A 19,200-nucleotide genomic window follows, 5' to 3' on the forward strand; every position below is an offset into this window, starting at 1 on the left:
ATGAATAGAAATTGTTACATTAAAGTTTCACTTTAACTTCCACATCACGTAAGACATTGCATAGCCTTTCATCTTATTGTGCTGGTTTACAAGTGTAGAGTCCATGCACCCACACATTTGCTTGGTCTTTCAGTCCTAAACATCTTCCGTTGCAAACTAGAAGAAGTATTGAAGTGGATGTCATAAGATATAAGCTTTTAAATTCTTAATGTTCAGTTTTAACAACCAACCTCTTGCAAAGTTCATCTGAAATAGCAGAGCTCAATCCTATGAATGTTTCACTTAGAGTAAAATCAGCTAAGTAACTATTCAAATATGATCACCAGTAGTGCAGTGGCAAATTCAGAAGTGAAGAGTCCCTTCATGAGCCACCACCATCCCTTTTTTTTGCTGCTAGGTTGAGAATGAGATCCTTGTTAATGCCTCCTCCTACAACAGGCATCCTCAGAAGCCAATAAGCATGAAAAGGGAGAGAGTTAGCTACTGAAAAGAGTCTTCTCAGTGGCTGACTCACTTTCTTTCACTCTAATTGCCTCCAATCAGCAGGAAAGGACAAGCAAGCATGTTAGAAGACTCTTATCAGTCCAGAGCTTGGAAAAGTTACTTTTTTTAAACTACAACTCCCATCAGCCCCAGCTAGCATGGCCACTGGATTGGGCTGATGGGAGTTGTAGTTCAAAAAAGTAACTTTTCCAAGCTCTGTCAGTGGCTAACATACACCTCTTTCATGCTGATTGGCTCATAGGATGCTGGAGACACAGGGACCCTGCTCCCAAAAAAGTAAGGAGTCTAAGCCCCCCCAAGACCCTGGATGACTACACCCCTGAGATCACAAATAGTAAGCATTTATATAGAGCTTCCCCTCAGTGCTCAAAATGCTTCTCACACATTACCTCAGTAAAAACGTTTACAACTACCCTGCAGGGTGGGCCACTACCAATATTTTCAATAGTATAACGTCCATCATTACAACGAGTAGGATGTGTTGGAGGGAGCCCAAGGATTCTGCAAAGATCTCTTGGTGTGGCTTGGGGAGGCCTCAAAGACCCATGCACATCCCCTGTCAGTTAAAGCTAGGCCACTTTTTTTGCGTTCCCATGTTCAAAGCTTTTTCATCGTAAGAGTGAATGACAATCATGTTCTTAAATGGGGGAAAATGAAAGGGATCTTCTCAAGGATATCACAGCCTGGGGGCTAAACTTGCTCTCCGTCCTTAGTGACCCAAGGCATTGAGGATCAATCAATCAATCCTCAGTCTTTCTACAGAGCTCCATCCTTTCACAGTGGGTTCAGTTACTTGGGTCACACCCACACCATAAACCTGAAGTACATTTAAAGCACATGGCTTCCCCCAAAGAATCTGGGAACTGTCATTTGTTACAGGTACTGGGAAATGTAACTCTCTGAAGTGTAAACTATAGTTCCCAGGATTCTTTGGGGAAGCCATGTGCTTTAAATGTATGGTGCAGATGTGACCTAAGTCACTCTATGTGATGTAATGTTGGATCAGGAACTGCGAGGGGAAGAGTGAATGCAAAAGGTGGTGTACAGAAGGTAGCTGAGAGATTGGGGCCTCTGTAAGACTACCACGTTCTTTGAGATATACCATCAGCTCTTTCTGCAATCTAGGCTGATGATATTCTCCCCAAGTCAATTTCGCTCCCACTCCCACACCACACACAAGACAGTATTCTCCATGCACATTTGCTCCTCACAATCAAACCCCTTCCTTTCCAATATCAGATTACTCAGCACCTTTTTTTTTACTTATGTCAGCTCTACAATACAAAAGCACATTAAAATGGCTCCTCCATATCAACATGAATATCCATGCACAGACAAAAAAATCATAAGCCAGTTAAGGCTAAAATCCTATGCACATTTACCTAGGACTAAAGCTCCACTAAATATTGTAGGCCTTACTTCCAAGTAAACATGCATGAGGTTGCCCTGGAAGTCTAAAAAAAGATGAGTGCTCTCTTTGTTTCCAAAAACCTTGGACAGTATCCCATTCAAAAAATAATCCAACCCAAACTCTCTTTTAAAGGTTTTGTTTCCAGCCATGAGGGCTAGAAGCTTGCAGCCTTTTTCTTTCCTTTTTAAGTCGAAAGATGAACAAACTATGCAGGGGGAAGTTAGCCTTAACATTCTGCGGCCCAACTGTAACCAAGACATTAAACCATCACAAACTTTCATGCCAAAGGCTGTGTATAAAGCTAAAAGCAATGGCCACTCCCTGCATCAGCCATTTCCACAACTTGTCAGCTTAGAGGCGTAAAGTGGATCAGGCAGGTAAGATGCTTTACATGAAACTAACTCACTTCAGCAATTAGCCAGGAAGGAATAAGCAGACCGAAATCAGAGCCAAAGGCAGATGTACAAGGTGTGGAATGACTACCCAGCCAGCAGAACTCCCAAGAAAGATTTAGGGCAGGCTTCCCTGACCTAGCACCTTCCAGCTGTGGACTCAACAGCAGTGGGACTAATAGGAATTATAGTGCCAAACATCTGGAGGGCACCAGGTTGGAGAAGGCTGCTTTAAGGGTCCTCCTAGCAGATAAGAAATTGAATACAACAACTCATATTTGCAATGCTGTGATTGTAAGAGCGTAGCTTCAGAGACTCAAAAACTAATGCTATCACTAGAACTGTGTGCACACTGCAGTTCTGTGGAAGGCAGAATGTGGCACTGAGCACAGAATTAACCTTCTTGAGAATCTTCCAGTGTGATTTGTGCCATCATCTGCCAGAAATGCCCTTCTGCATTCTCCATAGGACAAACAGGCCGGTCTCTATGGAAAAGAGTCAACGGAGACAGATCTCACAAGAGAAATGGCAATATTCAGAAAGCAACAGTTCAAGCTACCAGGGCCACTCTCTTACAGATCTAAAGGTGGCCATCCTTGAACAAGGGAATTTCAAAGGGAGGCTCCAGTGTGAAACTACAGAATTACAATAAATCAAGGAATTAAATTCTATTCATTTGGTTCAACAGTTTCTACTACAGATGTTAATTAACTCAGCATTGCTAAGTTGACTGTGTTATTATCACCTATCACTGCTGTTGTGAAGGGTCACTGTGCTTATTTTGCATACATTCAAGCATAATTTAAGATATGCACATGATACCATACTACTAGCAGAAACCAGTAATGATTTGAAACGAATGCTGATGAAAGTTAAAGAGGAAAGCACAAAAGCAGGACTACAGTGGAATGTCAAGAAGACTAAAGTAATGACAACAGAAGATTTATGTAACTTTAAAGTTGACAATGAGGACATTGAAGTTGTCAAGGATTATCATTACCTCAGCACAGTCATTAACCAAAATGGAGACAATAGTCAAGAAATCAGAAGAAGGCTAGGACTGGGGTGGGCAGCTATGAGAGAACTAGAAAAGGTCCTCAAATGCAAAGATGTATCACTGAACACTAAAGTCAAGATCATTCAGACCATGGTATTCCCAATCTCTATGTATGGATGTGAAAGTTGGACAGTGAAAAAAGCAGGTAAGAGAAAAATCAACTCATTTGAAATGTGGTGCTGGAGGAGAGCTTTGCGCATACCATGGACTGTGAAAAAGACAAATAATTGGGTGTTAGAACAAATTAAACCAGAACTGTCACTAGAAGCTAAAATGATGAAACTGAGGTTACCCTACTTTGGACACATCATGAGAAGACATGATTCACTAGAAAAGACAATAATGCTGGGAAAAACAGAAGGGTGTAGAAAAAGAGGAAGGCCAAACAAGAGATGGATTGATTCCATAAAGGAAGCCACAGACCTGAACTTACAAGATCTGAACAGGGTGGTTCACGACAGATGCTCTTGGAGGTCACTGGTTCATAGGGTCGCCATAAGTCATAACTGACTTGAAGGCACATAACAACAACAACAAGTTCTAATTGTCTGTACTTTTTGGCAGTTCATTTCCCTCTGACCTTACTTACAAATCTACCCACCCACTTGTAAATATAACTGCAACTGTGAATGAAACTTCATGCATCTGATGAAGTGAACTCTATTTCACAAAAGCTCATGCCATAAAAATTGTTTAGCCTATAAGATGCCAAAAGATTCTTTGTTATTTTTGCTGCAACACAGACTAACACTAGCTAAACCTTGGAAAATTTCAACTGTGTGTGTCTTTGTTTTTAAAGCAAATTATTACCCCTTATTTTTGCAAAGATATGCTGTAAAAATACATGAGACAGCATTAGTCATATTCAAAGAACATCTGTTAAAATTGATGGACATTACCAATTTAAGGTCCATTAGTTTCAATGGGTCTATTCAGAGTAAAACTTAGTTGGATACATCTGTATGGATGATACCTACAGAAATGGCAAGATGCCAAAGAGGTAATTTAATAAGATTTCTAGGCCATCATTTCAGTGCCCTTCCCAGGACTCACAAAAACAGAAATGTTATGCAAAATAAATTATGCCAATCTGCATGATTTATGCAATTTGGGAAATCATATTTCGAGGATTTTAACTTTTAATTTCCTAGGTTTGGGTGTGTGTGTGTGTGTGTGTTTAGTATGCCCACAGTTCCAAAAACAATGCTAACAAAATGAGGAAGGGAAAGATTCAGAAGAGAGGTGGCAAACTCAAGAACAGCAGCCGCAACTCTGGTGGCATCCTGAAGACCAAGACCTTTTGTTCATGAGACACTAAGAAAACAAAAAACTGACAGAATCAAATTGTCTGCTCTCATTGTGCAGAGATGTAAGCTCAACCCAATTTAAGCTTCCATGTCAAAATCCCGATTGATTGCAGCACAATCTTTCCTAAGGAAGAGCCCACATCACTGAATGCTAAGATGGAAAAGGTTTTCGGGTGCCAGTGCCACCAGGAACTGGGTATTTTAAGGGAGTAAAGGGGACAGCAATACAGCTGATGTCATTCAATTATCAGAAAAAAAGACAGAGCGTGACTACTTGCAGTTTTCAATAAGAAGCAATGCATTTAATTTAAAAACATCACCTCAGCAAAAACACTCATCCATGGCCTGGTAACATCTCACCACTGCAGTCTCTTCCTCTCTGGGTTTCTGCTGTCTCACTTTGGACCCCTCACCTCTATCCATCACTCTGTTGCCAAATCATTCATCTTCCTCTTTGCTCCGATTACATGATGCCCCCTCCTTTCACGTCTTCTCTGGCTTTCTGTGTGCTCTCACAGGAACATAGGAAGTTGCCTTATAAGAGATCAGACTATTTGTCCATCTGGTTCAGAACAGCCTATTCTGAGTAGCTGTGGCTTCCCAGGTTTCCAGGTGCCTTTCACATCACCTGCTGCCTTTAAAAAACAACAACAACTGAATACAGCAGGGATTGGACCCGGAACCTTCTGCATGCAAGGCAGATGTTCTGCCACTGAGCTTTCCCTCAAAACCCACTTCTCTTGTGAAGGTTCTGGCATAGCCCCAACACTCTCATATCCTTCTGTAGCTAAACCCTGTGTACCTAAAATTATCACACATTTCCCCACTATTTCCCCCTTTCCTTTCCTTTTCCCTTGTGCCATATTTTAGCTTGTAAGCTCCTTGGGGCAAGGACTAGTCCCCTGGTGCTGTGTAAATAACTGATGTCGCTATATAATTATAATAAATTACAGGGAGGTAGATATGACCTGAACATTAGGAAGAACATTCTACCTTTCAAAGAAGTTCAGCCTTGGGACAAGCAACTGTAGGGAAGACAGTCAGGTGTGGGGAATCTGTGCCCCTCAGATGTTGCTGGAATATAACATCCCTGACCATTAGCACTGATAGATGGAGTGATGGAGTCCAGCAACCTCTGGAGGACCATCCCTAAAATGTAGGAAGCATCTCCTTCCATAGAAAATTTCCAAGGTTGGACTGCTGTCCGTGAGAGACAGTTTAGGGTACATGGGCTTCAGGTAAGGGATCTGATGAGATCCCTTCCAACCGTGCGGCTCTATAAGCTTCTTACTCAAATGAGGAATCACCACTTCCCTTCCCAATCCCACCCACCCTGCCCCATTAGCAAGGCAGTTACAGACTCCAGCATGATCAAGGTTGTCAAGCATCACCCATCTGGCAGGCAGGCAGAGGAGGGGAATGGAGCTTCAGAGAATGGCGTTAAGTGACCTGTGTGAGGATTCAGCCTTGCTTAGGTTAAATCCAGAGAACACTTTGCAGATGGTAGCGACAACGCAAGCTGATTTTTTTTTAATCAGCAACATCTGGCAAGGGGGAGGATGAGTGACAGGATGCGGGGAGCAGAGAGGCTAGATGTAAGTGTTGGCATGATCTTGCAGATGAGTTGGAACATCTGCACACATGGGTGTGGTTGTTAAAGACTCGTTGGTTACTTTATTTATTTAAAAGTTTACACCCTCCATTACAGTCCAACACAGGTCCCTAGGATGAGACCAGATTTAGCATTAACTACAAAGAATAGAGTACAAAGGTGCACACAAAAAAGATGATAAAACCATAGTAGCACTGCTACCTGACACACACACTCATCAACCAAGGGCTATCAAGGCAAGCCTACACAAGGTGTTTTTAAACACCCTCCCAAAGATCATCAAAGAGAGAGCCTGGCAGGTCTCCTTGGTGTGCAAATTCTACAAAAATGCTGCCATCACTAATGTGACCAAGGCCCTGTGGCCCCTCACCCAAAGCAGCAGCAGAACTGCCCTATGAAGACTTTTGAGCAGGATTCTCAAACTATTTGCCATCAAGCAGATCCCAGAAGATATCTAACAGCAAGAAGAGTGCATAGATGTAGAATACAGAATCCTACTTCTACCAGTGTCTTATCTCCCTTTTGCCCCCTTTGTTAGCTGGGATCAGGTACCGGAGATGAGGTGGGCTAGCTGAAAAGCGTTTCAGGTAACAGACTTTGGGCAGGGTGTCTGCAGCTGTCAGATTCCTCTTGCTCTTAAAACTGGAAGGACACACACACACATGCCAATTTCATGCAACTGTGGTAAGTCCAGGCTTAAACATGTGAATCTGCCACCATCAAGTAGGAAGCACTTTCCACATTGACACACCTACCACAAGAACCCATAGCTTGTTGTAGAAGATTCTGAGGCATGTTCATGTGGACACTAGCCAAGTACATTTGGCTTCATCGTCCCTCCATGTATTGAAGACACTCTAGAAAACACATCTATGCATTGCAGGGGAAGATGGCAATGAAGGACAAGCTGCCTTTCCAGGAAGCTTGTCTGGCATGACGAGAGCCAATGTGGTATAGTGGTTAGAGGGCTGGACTAGGACCTGGGAGACGAGGGTTCAGATCCCCACTCAGCTAGGAAGCATACTGGGTAAGCTTGGGCCAGTCACTTCCTCTCAGCCTAACCTATCTCACAGGGTTGTTGTGAGGATAAGTGGGAGACATGAATACGTCACATTGAGCATCTTGGAGGAAAAGTGGGATTTAAAATGCAATAACAAAACGTCAAAGCAAGTGACTGATCTTCCAATTGAGAGACCCTGATGAGGTTCTGAGGAACCCAAGGCTTCCCCAGAGCCCTGGTTTAGCACCACTAGCATAACATTCAAGAGTACATACAAAGAAAGCATTCCTGAAAGTAACCCCAGCCCCAGATGGTTGAGGGCTTTAAAGGTCAAAACCAGCACAATGAATTTGTGTCTGGAAGCTCACTATAAGCCAAGCATATTACTTTAAGCACATGTGATATGCGCTCTCTGTGGCCAATTCCAGTTACTAATCCAGCTGTCATGCTCTGGACCAGCTGAAGTTTCTGGAAAAAAAAATCTTCAAAGGTAGCCTATGTAAAGTGATGTTATGGTCATCTGATCTAGAGGTTATTAAGGAATGTGCCACAGCGGCCAAGTCCTTGTGCATTCAGAAAGCACAACCCTTTTGCTAACACAGGCAGTTGCGTACTAGGAACATGGATGGCTCCTTGTGGGGGGGAACCATGACAGCGTGCATGTTTCTGCCCCAGCCACCCTGCCCACATATAATAGCGGTGAGATTGAGTGCACTCTTGCTCGATTTTTGAAGCCATTTTGTTCTTGGTGTGTGCTCAGAGACCCAAAAATACAGTATGTATTAAAACCACCTTCTAATAAATGAGTGGTAGCATTTATCATATTGTTTCCCTCAGATTTTTAAAGAAATCAAAGCAGATTTGCTCAATGTCACTTGGAGAGCTTCCTCGTTAAAGCAAGGATCTCAATCTAGAAAGTTCAAAACACTCTTAACAACAATGCACACACTTCCTTCAATGCGTTAAAAATTACACCACCACCTTTATTAATGTACAAATGTGTCTACACCCTCAGAGGCTGTAACAACTTTGCAAGGCACTTTAGGAACAAAATAGCTCAGATTCAGATGGAGCTGGATGCCACAGTTAGAGCAAGACCAATGGAGGCATCCAGAGCACTTTCTGTTCCATCTGTACTAGATCAGTTTCAGTTATAGCAGCCTGAGGATGAGGACAAGCTGTTTGAAGAAGTGTGGTCGACCACCTGCCCCCCTTGACCTTTGCCCATCTTGGCTTGTTAGAGATAGCTATAGAGGGTTGACTGGGTAGGTCCAGGAGTGATTATTAGGTATCATCAGCTTTGAAGGACGCAGTGGTACGTTCCTTCTTTAAGAGGATCTTCCTGGACCCAGAAGTGTTAAACAATTAGTGCCCAGTGGCAAATATCCCCTTTGGGGGCAAGTGCCTAAAAGGTGGTGGCAATTCAGCTTCAAGCATACTTGACGGAAACTGATTACTTGGATCCATTCCTGTCTGACTTCAGGCTGGCCACGGCAATGAAACTGCCTTGGTCGCCCTGGCTGATGACATCTATCAGGGGGGCGTTAAGAAGGAATGCAACCCCGCTCATTCTCAATCCCTCGGTGGCTTTTGATACTGTTACAGTATACTTTTGTACAGTATACTTTTGGAGCATTTCAGAGAGCTGGTGGTTGGGAGCACTGTGCTTCAATGGTTTCGCTCATACCTCCATGGCTGCTTCCAAAAAGTACCTGTGGGAGGCTACTGTTCAGCACCATGGGAACTGTCCTGTCGTGTTCTACAGGATTCAATCTTGTTCTCCATGCTATTTAACATCTATACGAAGCCTCTGAAAGCTGTCATCAGATTTGGAGTGAGGTGTCATCAATATGTACATGACACTCAACTCTATCTCTCCATTCCATCTGAATCAAGAGAGGTAGCTGAAGTGATGGACCAGTGCTTAGAGGCAGTGATGAGCTGGATGTGGGCCAATAAATTTAGGCTGAATCCTGAAAAGACAGAGGTGTTATGTGTCCCGAGTTCTCATGTCTGGGTGGTGGAGAGACGGCCTGTTCTGCACAAGGTTGGGCTCCCCTGGAAGGAGCATGTCCATAGTTTGTGGGCACTCCTGGATCCAACATTGCCACTGGATGCCCAGGCAGCCTCAGTGGCTAAGAGCACCTTTTTCCAGCTCCAGCTGGTTAACCAGCTTCGGCTCCCTTTTGAACAGAGATGACTTGGCTACAGTACTGCATGCTCTGGTCCTTCCAGACTGGATTATTGCAGTGTGCTCTATGTGGGACTGCCCTTGAAGACGACTCAGAAATTTCAACTGGTCTAAAATGCAGATTACTCGCTCGGCTTACTTTTAGATCTCATATAACTCCTGTTTTTAAACAGCTGCATTTGTTATAGGGACAGGTTTTTTCTATCTGATTACATTTCATTTTTCAATTAGTCAAATGGGCTGCCAGTTATGATTCTCCAAAAATTGTGTTCCACTAGTTATCACAATTGCCAGTTCTCCCTTTTTTCATTATTTTTCTGAAAAATTACACATTTTCGCCATTATTCCTTATGCCGCTGTATAATTTATATAGTGTATATAGCAGCAGCTGATTACATAAATAATTACATAATTCTCAGTATAGATTATTTGTAAAGAATTACGGTGTCACCGACAGGAGGGAACACAGGCAGAGAGTGGGAGCCTATTCAGCGATGACGATATTGCAGATTATTCCAGAATTCGATACCAAATCCAAGTTTGCAACTATTCAACACCATCTCTAATTGGTTGCCAGTTTGTTTCCGGGCCTAACTGAACGTGCTCACATTAGTGTTTAAACGCAGGCCCTCTTGAGTGTTGAGATCAGCAGAGGAGGCCCTTTTGGTAGTTCTACCACCCTCAGAAGCTCAGGGGGTGATAGCCGAGAAGAGGACATTCTCTGTGGCAGCCCCTAAGTTGTGGAGCTCCCTCCCGACTAGCACCCTCGCTGTACAGCTTCAGCTGAATGCTGAATATGCACCTCTTTACCCTGGCCTTTGACACTTGGGATGTATATTTTTAGGACCCACCCTGTTTTTTTTATTCTGGTTGTTTTTAATTGTTTTTAACATGGTATTTTAAGGTTGTTGTAACCTGCCCTGGGACCTCTGGGTGAAGGGCAGGCAATAAACAAACAAACAAACAGAAATGTTGGGACAGACATTTAGGGCCGTAGCTCAGTGGTAAGCATCTGATTTGCATGCAGAAGGTCCCAGGTTCACTCTCCAGCATCTTCCGGAAGGGTTGGAAAAAATCCATCTGAAACGCTAGAGAGCTGCTGCCTGTCGGTGTACGAAATACTGAGCTAGTTGGACCAACGGTCTGACTGAGTAGAAGGTAGGCCCCTGTGTTCCTATTAATACCAATTAAAAACACATATGATTTTAAAAAGTCTAGAGGCCTCTCCACATATTCTCCCTGGCCCACCAACCTCTCATCTTCTCCAACACACCCCAAATGTACTTCCCTAGGCTAAGAGTTACTTTTCAAAAAGATCTTCTGCCAATCTTTCATTAAGAGACAACTGGTTTCATGCAATGAAAAAGATAAGGCAACAAACACCAGACTCCAGAGGTTCAACTGCCTCTGCTTTTAATTTTTATGTAATCAGCAACAAACTCTACTCACAGGTATTTTTCTACAACTGTTGCTTTCCAAAATTTTGATAGTTAATGTCCTCTCTATTCACACACCTGAAAAAAGATTACTTTTAGGCAGTGACTGTATTACAGAGGCTGACTGGAATCTACTAGAAGTCAGGCATTCAGTGTCGCCAGTCCCATGCTGTGGAACACTTTCCCAGCAGAGATTTGACAGGCATCCTCGCTTTTGACTTTCAGGCATCTCTTGAAGACTTTGTTGTGCCAACAGGACTATGAAGATGTTTAATGATTGCTTGCTGTTGTTTTAAATTGTTTTATGTTGCTGTACACTGCTGATGTTTTGTGAGAGGGCAGTATATAAACACTTTTATAAATAAAGAAATAAAGGTGGTAACCATTCCCCAGAAAAAAATCCATTACTACTTTCCACAGATTTCCCCTTTTTTAGAAATGCATTTTCCCCATACAATGAATTAGTAACATAACGAACAGACACAATACAAATAAAATTGAGCAAGCAGAATGGACACAGTACTAGTCAAAGCTTTAAAAATTTTGCAATTCACTTTTTTTCAGGTGACTCTTCCTGTGAAGGACATATATTTATGCACCCAGCTAGTCAGGCATGCTAAAATGTTAGAACAGTTTTCAGTGCCTTCACCTTTTTTCTTAAAATCTAAATAATGTTAGGGAAATGTATTCTATTGAGCTATCATGTCTCAAAATATTTACAAATACTCCAATAAGTATGATTTCCAAGTTAAAGCTTTGAAGCCATTTTGAGTATAATATTTAATGTACAATAAATGCAGTTTATTGATTCCCTCCCCCTCCCAAATCAAACAGTGAAACTACTTCTGGCTACTAGAAAAATCTTTCACATATTTTATACAGCACATGAAATTAGCATGACATATTTTAATTATTTACACAAAAGATAAGGCTACAATCATAAACACTAATTAGGAAGTAAGTGGCACTGAATACAATGGGACTTATTTCAAAGGAAACACACACAGGATTGCACTGTACATCAAACAAACATGCTATATCAGATGTCCGTCAACATAGGGCAGCAGAATATTTTCCAGGAAATGTCCCGATTCAAACATTTCCGGAAATGTCACATCACTACTTTTAGAGTGTGGACAGAGTAAGCATTAACTACTCTCAAAGGAGACCACATCCTGTGTTTCTGGCACAAGTCACTGATCTGGGCATGGCTTCTATATGGAAGGAAGGAACCCAAAGCAGATACTCATTCAGAGACACAATGGGTACCCTCCTCAGAGTCTGAGTATTACTGCTGCATCTGCTTTGGGAGTGTCTGAATGATTCAAGCTCACCCAGTGCAGATGAATGACAGAAATATACACCCATGGCTGAGTTTGGTTGTAAGGAATAAAGTCCAGACAGCAATCAATCACACAGAGAGACAAGAGGTAGCATACTCTGTGAGCAGGTGGGAGTTGTCAGCCAATCAAAAACATGTCATCATTTAACTAATTTTTTGCAGCACACTTGCAGGTCTTTCATGGTATACTGGTACACCTCAGCACACTATTTGGGAATTGCTGCTCTACAACAACAAGGACTAGAAACCCTATTTTAAAAATATTTATAATTTAAAAAATGAAAAGAACTCTGGGCATGATAGTTCTATAGGGTCAGTAGGGATCTCCAATAGAGAATTCTCAACACCTCTAATCAAACTAGAGTTTCCAGGATTCCTTAGGCCACAGCATTCAAGAAAAAACAATTTTATATTTCCAGCTCCATGCATTATGGTTTTAAACTTAATTACTTATGGGTTTTTTCCACCAAGGAATTGGGGGAAACTGCTGAGTGAATGGGGTAGGGAATGTCTACCTAAGAATCTAGCGTAGCCACTGACTCAGAAACTACAATTCCCCAATTCTTTGTGGGGAGCTACTGAAGACAGACATCCATTTCAAACTAGTTTAGGACTGCAACGTGAATGCATCCTATAGTAGTGGTGTAAATGAGACTGCAACACACTGAGAGGAACTCTGTGTTCTCATTACACAGCATGGTCGAAGCAGCTACCCAAAGGGCAAGACAAAATTGTTGATCAGACTGGCAGACCAGTGCCTGTTCTTAGAAAGCCACTCTAAAGGTGGCACAGGTGCATAAAGCAAGAGTGGAGAACCAAGAGGCACTCACTGAGTGGCAAAGGTAATGGCAAAAGGTAGGGCATGATGAGGAATAAGGTCTCAGAGCTGCACGTGTAGGAGCTCAATCGCAGGTAAGTCTGCTACCAGGAGTTTTATACAGAGAGATTGGCAAGGGCAGAACCCAATCACAATGGAGAGGGGTGGGGGAAAACAGAAGAGCCTGTAAAACTGCTTGGGTCCAGCGAGGACCATCATTTTACAGAGATTAAGTGGCTCCAGGCTAGGGATGCTGGAGTAATTTGTTTGGTCCGCATTTTTAAGTGAACTGGCCTGATACACACTTCCTAGATAAATACGCAGATCAGGATGCAATTCTTCATTTTTTGCTGTTCTCAAAATATCGCACAACGGTTCTTGGTTCAAAAAATACTGAAATACATATTTTAGGATAAAATGCAAACCAAAAACGTGTGTTTTCATGCAGGGGTTGTGAGAAAAAATGCAGAACAATGCAGAAATGGGATGGGACACACACACATGTGAAATGGACACAAACTGAAAATATGCTAATCCACCCCTCTCTAATTTGGAAAGGTCTAGAGTTCAAGTTTTTACAGAGATATGCACATCTCCATATGGCAGCACATACTGAATGGAGAGTCAGTCTGGTGTAGTGCTTAGAGTGTTGGGCTAGAATCTAGCTATGAAGTGGTTCAGCCATGAAGTTCACTGGGTGGCCTTGAGCCAGGCACTGTCTCTTAGTCTGCTTCCCTCATAGGGTTGTTGTGAGGATAAAATGGAAAAGGAGAGAACTAAGTATGCCACATTGGGCTCCTGGGAGGCAAAGTAGGTTATAAATGTAAATAAATAAATGTTCTGTTTTATATACACACATATATATATATATACACATGCTCACAGACATACACAAGTGTGCACGCTTCTGCATAAGAGCAGTTGGACATATGACCAGGTGAGTACATCTTGGCATGAAACCCATCAGGTTTGCATGGATGGCAATGCATATGGAGTCAAATGTGCACCTGCTTTGTGCAGGTTTATCTGGGTCTTTAAAAAATGTACAGAGTGATCAGGGAAAAATAAATTCAGGCTTCCTTTCTGGGACAGCCTATGCCATCACACTCTGCCCTCCTATGTGCATTTCTAGTCACAGTCTGTCTGAGTTAAAGTACATGCTCCAGAGAGTGTATACATTTATTGTTTGGGGTCAACATTTGGGTGGATAAAAGGTTCACCACATATGAGGACACAAGACTCTTCCTTATGAAACCCAATGGCAAAATGGACCAGGTAGCTCTCTCCATTTGGACCTTCAGATCTATGTCGTTTTTAACCTGCAATTTCATCTTTGGGTGATTGCTGCAACTTGGGGTGGAAAACACTGAGCTCAAACATTTTTGCACTTAATCCCTATCCTTTCATTTCTCACCCTCATGTCTTCAAACATCTCTACAACTACGCAGATAACAGACTTTACCCTCCCTCCTCCACACAAAAAAAAAGACCCAGGTTTTAAGATCTAGAATCCAGAGAATGACAGCATGCTAGCAAAAAGGCCAGGGTGTGTGCATGATTGTGCACATGTATCTTGACGACCTTTGAACTAATGTCTTGGCAAGAGGCAATCTTGCATGTGGACAGCAAGATTAAGGGATCCAAAACAAGGGATAATGCAAAGGAATATGTAAATAACTGTGCAAAAATGGGTGTGCAAATGAACGTGCAAATAAATACGTGCATGTTCCCTGTGCACATGCTCTGCCAAAGATCTATCTTGAGCCCCTCCATTACCAAACCCAGCTGGAATCCAAAGTATTTAGGGACAGCAGCTGTTGAGACTGCCAGGAGCTCTGGTTTGGATGGGGGATGCCACAAGGGTGACATAAGCAAAGGAAACGGAGTGGTCCCTGGAGTGGAAGAGACACTGAGTCACTCACGGTGCCTGTCCCCACAATAAATCCACAGCCCGGGGTTACCCAACAGTATCACGTCAGGTCTCAAGAAACAGAGCCCAAGAACACTGAGACGCCAGGGGAGGTCACGCCAGATGTATGTCCAAGAATGCCTCACCCTGAGAAACACACACTCCCATCGGCATGGCGACAGGACAAGCTATTGTGAAACTGACACGTCTACTTGTAAGAGGTGAAAAGAGAGACCACAATATAAAAAAAAACAGCAGGTCACGTGGCTTGCCTATGCGTCCCTCTGTTTCCAAGAATATCAAGCAAAAAGAGGAACTCCCTCCTCTTGGGCCTGTGACAGGCAGGCCCGACGACTGATCTGGAAAACAGCTGACCTATATCTGGAGGTCATGAACTAGCGGGATAGGGCTTTCTGCGCTGGCATGAGTTGAGGCAGGGTGGGGGAAGGAACCAATCCCTTGGATTCAGAGATTAAACTTTCAGTCTCTAATCTGAAAAACAGTTTTAACAACAGGTTAAGATCTCCAAAATGCTCATAAGCCATGCTTGATCATTCTAAAGGTGGAATTTATCCAAGCTTGTATTAGGTGGACAGCCCAAAAAAGAATGCTTTTTTACACTTTTTTATAAAACCCTCTTAGAAAATTTTTGTTGCTGTTGTTATATATACTTGCTCTTTGCATATAACCAACATTCTGCTTATTTTCAAATCTGGCTGATGATGATATTTTGTAAAACCCCAAAGCTTGCATACAGTAGGACCCCGCTTACCGGCGCTTTGCATTCCAGCGTTCCACTAATGCGGCAGCGGGAAATTCCCCTTTTTAAAGCCGATTTTGCAATTTTACAGCATTTTGCGACATTTTTGCACAACGGCCCCATTATAGTCTATGGGTTCCGCTTTACGGCGATTTCCGCTTTACGGCAGGGGCCTGGTCCCTAACCCACCATATAAGTGGGGCCCTACTGTATTCCTATAACAAACTCACTTGGTCAAACAAAATATTTCACCTATTTTATGTACTCTGCCCACTGAAACCAATACACACACACACACACTAATCTGTTCTTTCTTATCTCTGTCATACTTACTTTGCTACAGAAGATTTTTGGGTAGCTATGCAACTGCTGCACTGTTGCCTGCAACCAGGGCAAGCTAGAAAGGATCCTGGCCAAAGTGCTCTCTGGAAGCCTCCCTCTTCTGCTAGTGTGCCCTGGCAAGCCGACCTGGCAGCTGTGGCTGACAGCAGCAGCACTGCAAACAGTGCCCAGATGACATGGGGCTGCTATGCAAATTTCCCACAATGTCCAGAGTGATGCTACATTAGGGGCATTATGGGAAATTAAAATGGCACCTAGACTTAGCTGCTTGGTACTACTGAAAGCACCGGTCTGGAGAAGGGAGGACTTAAAGTGAGCCCATAGCATAATAATGATAAGCCCTACCAGATGCCAAAGGATGCCAATTACCAATGCCAATCTTGCCTGCAACATGTAAAGTGTGAACAAAATATCAGCACATATACACATCTATGAACTCCTGTGTACCTGACTGGGCCAGGGCTCCCAAATATTTGTGTACATGGAGGTTACCCTATCACACTTCACGTTTACTGCAGCAACACTAGTACAACACCCTCATTTCCTGCAGTAATCACAAAGGGTAGAGCTACATCAACTTTGGTGGTAAAAAGTCTACGTTTCGCACTTTTTCTGTCTCTGCATGTAAAGTCCCAACTCACCACACACCCAGAAAAACAGGAAAAATAGCTTTTCTACTGAAGTAGCAGCCTATCATCTCTCCCCCAGCCCCACCCTTTTTCTCCCCCTCCAAACTCTTTTTGATTTTGTGACAGCTCTCTGTTGTTGAGTGGGAAGTGGAGGCAAAAGGGAGCTCCCTTGAGCAATCTCAAGGTTGATTTTCTCGTTTAAAAATGCCATGGGAAAGGCTCAGATTTTGAAGCAAACAAAGTTATGGGCAATGCAAGTTACATGTGCAGCAAAACCGGGGGGGGGGGACCAGAACCTATGGCAACCATTCTGGGAGGAGTGAAAGGTCCCCTGAAATCAGTCTTAACGTAATTCACCAAGACATAATTACTCTGGGATAAAAAAAGAAAATAAAAGAAAGAAGAGTCTTTGAATGTAGACTTGTGCTTGAAAGAAAGAAAGAAAGAAAGAAAGAAAGAAAGAAAGAAAGAAAGAAAGAAAGAAAGAAAGAAAGAAAGAAAGAAAGAAAGAAAGAAAGAAAGAAAGAAAGAAAGAAAGAAAGAAAGAAAGAAAGAAAGAAAGAAAGAAAGAAAGAAAGAAAAGCCAGACAAATTCATGGAAGATAAATCAATGGCTACTAGTACTCAAGTTTTACTGTCAAGACTACTAGTAGCAATTGCAAAAATGGAGCCCCATGTACAGAGGCAGTATACCTCTAAGCACCAGATTCTATGGAAAACAACAGGGGAAGAAGTCCAACTTGTTAGTTTCCAAAGACACACAACTGGCTGGCAGCAGCTGAGAACACAACACTGGACTAGATAGACCACTGTTCTTCAACTTTGGGTCCCCAAATGTTGTTGGACTACAACTCCCATCATCCTTGGCCATTGGCTAAGTTGGCTGGGGTTGATGGGAGTTGCAGTCTGACAACATCTGGGGACCTAAGGTTGAAGAACAGTGAGACAGACTATAGTCTTGGCTCAAATTAAGCCCTAGACACAGCTTTATTTCACGCTGGCCTGCTACTCCAAGAAGCACCGGGTGGCTTTGGTTTAGCTGCTGTTTTAACTGACCACAATGCTCCCAACATAGAGTCACTCTGGAGGTAGCCAGACACACAGCACCTCTTAAACTGCCACTAACATTCTGTCACTTACATCCTAGGACAGTGGTTCTCAAACTGTTTTTGTTCGTGGCGCACTGTAAAACAAACAATTTCTGGCACACTTCGTGTACAAAATTAAAAATATATGGTAAACCTCCTCTGAACATCCCTTACCATGAAAACCCTATTCATAGGGTCGGCCATAAGTCGGAATCGACTTGAAGGTAGTCCATTTCATTTTTCAATATATTTTAAACTATGAATAAAAATAACATAAAGTTTACAAATGGGTTTCTTCTCATTTTTAAAATATACTTTAATAATATTTGCGGCACGCATAGTCACCTCTTGCAGCACACCAGTGTGCCGCGGCACACCGTTTGAGAATCACTGTCCTAGAAGGTCACAGGTTCTTGTCAGGATTTTTTTAAATGTTTTTTTCTTTTAATTTATGAACAAATATACTTCTGCATACTGAAAGAGTCCTCAGGGTAAGTAGAAACTGCTACCTTATTTATGGGTGGCCCTGTTTTGCTTCCAAACTGACATGCACCTGTGTTTGCCTTTAGAGCACTGCTCTTCAACCGTGGATCCCCAGATGTTGGACTACAACTCCCATCACCCTTGGCCATTGGCTAAGCTGGCTGGGATTGATGGGAGCTGTAGTTTGACATCATCTGGGGATCCAAGGTTGAAGAACAGTGCTTTAGAGGGAACAAGTGGGTCCCCCCCAACAAAATGTTGCAAAGAGGAGTGCTCCTGTTCAGAGTTCCACCATGCCCTCTTCCACGACAATCCATTTCACCACCACCATCACCACCACCAGATTTCCATTCCCCTGCCCTCACAATCACTCAGCAATTTCTGCCCACTGAGCATTCTTAGTCCTTACCGACCTACATGGAAAGGTTCTCCTCTCTTAGGTTTTTTTTGTAAAATTTTTTGGTACTTTTGCAAACGTTGGGATTCCCCCAGGATGCTGCTACAGTCGGCCCCCGCTAATACGGCGGGTTAGGGACCAGGCCCCCGCCGTAAAGCAGAAATCGCCGTAAAGCAGGGCCCCATAGACTATAATGGGCCGCTTCACGAAAAAATGATGCGAAAACGTCGCAAAACCGGCTTTAAAACGGGGAATTTCCCCTGCTTGAAAGCCGCCGCATCAGCAGAACGCCATAATGCGGAACGCCGTAAAGCGGGGCCCTACTGTACCTTCCTCTTGTGTGTGTGTGTGGTACTGTTTTGGCTACACATGGTTCTATGCTGGGATAATGAGTTTGCTATTAGCCTATACAGAATGTCTGTTAGATGATATGGCTGGAGGCTTTGAAGCAGCCCTTTTGTGACTTCCTGAGTCCATGGCAAAAGGGTAGTTAATGGACAGCAAATCTGAGTTAGTCAAATAT

The 19,200-nt window shown here is 42.9% G+C and overlaps 1 protein-coding gene across 3 annotated transcripts in view; it reads right to left on the reverse strand.

The window, feature by feature from the left end:
• THRA (thyroid hormone receptor alpha) overlaps positions 1-19,200 on the reverse strand; it is a 151,402-nt gene that overhangs the window by 107,436 nt on the left and 24,766 nt on the right. The window lies entirely within an intron of this gene.

Source organism: Rhineura floridana, chromosome 11 (assembly GCF_030035675.1).
Source record: "Rhineura floridana isolate rRhiFlo1 chromosome 11, rRhiFlo1.hap2, whole genome shotgun sequence".
In the NCBI taxonomy this organism is placed as follows: Eukaryota; Metazoa; Chordata; class Lepidosauria; order Squamata; family Rhineuridae; genus Rhineura; species Rhineura floridana.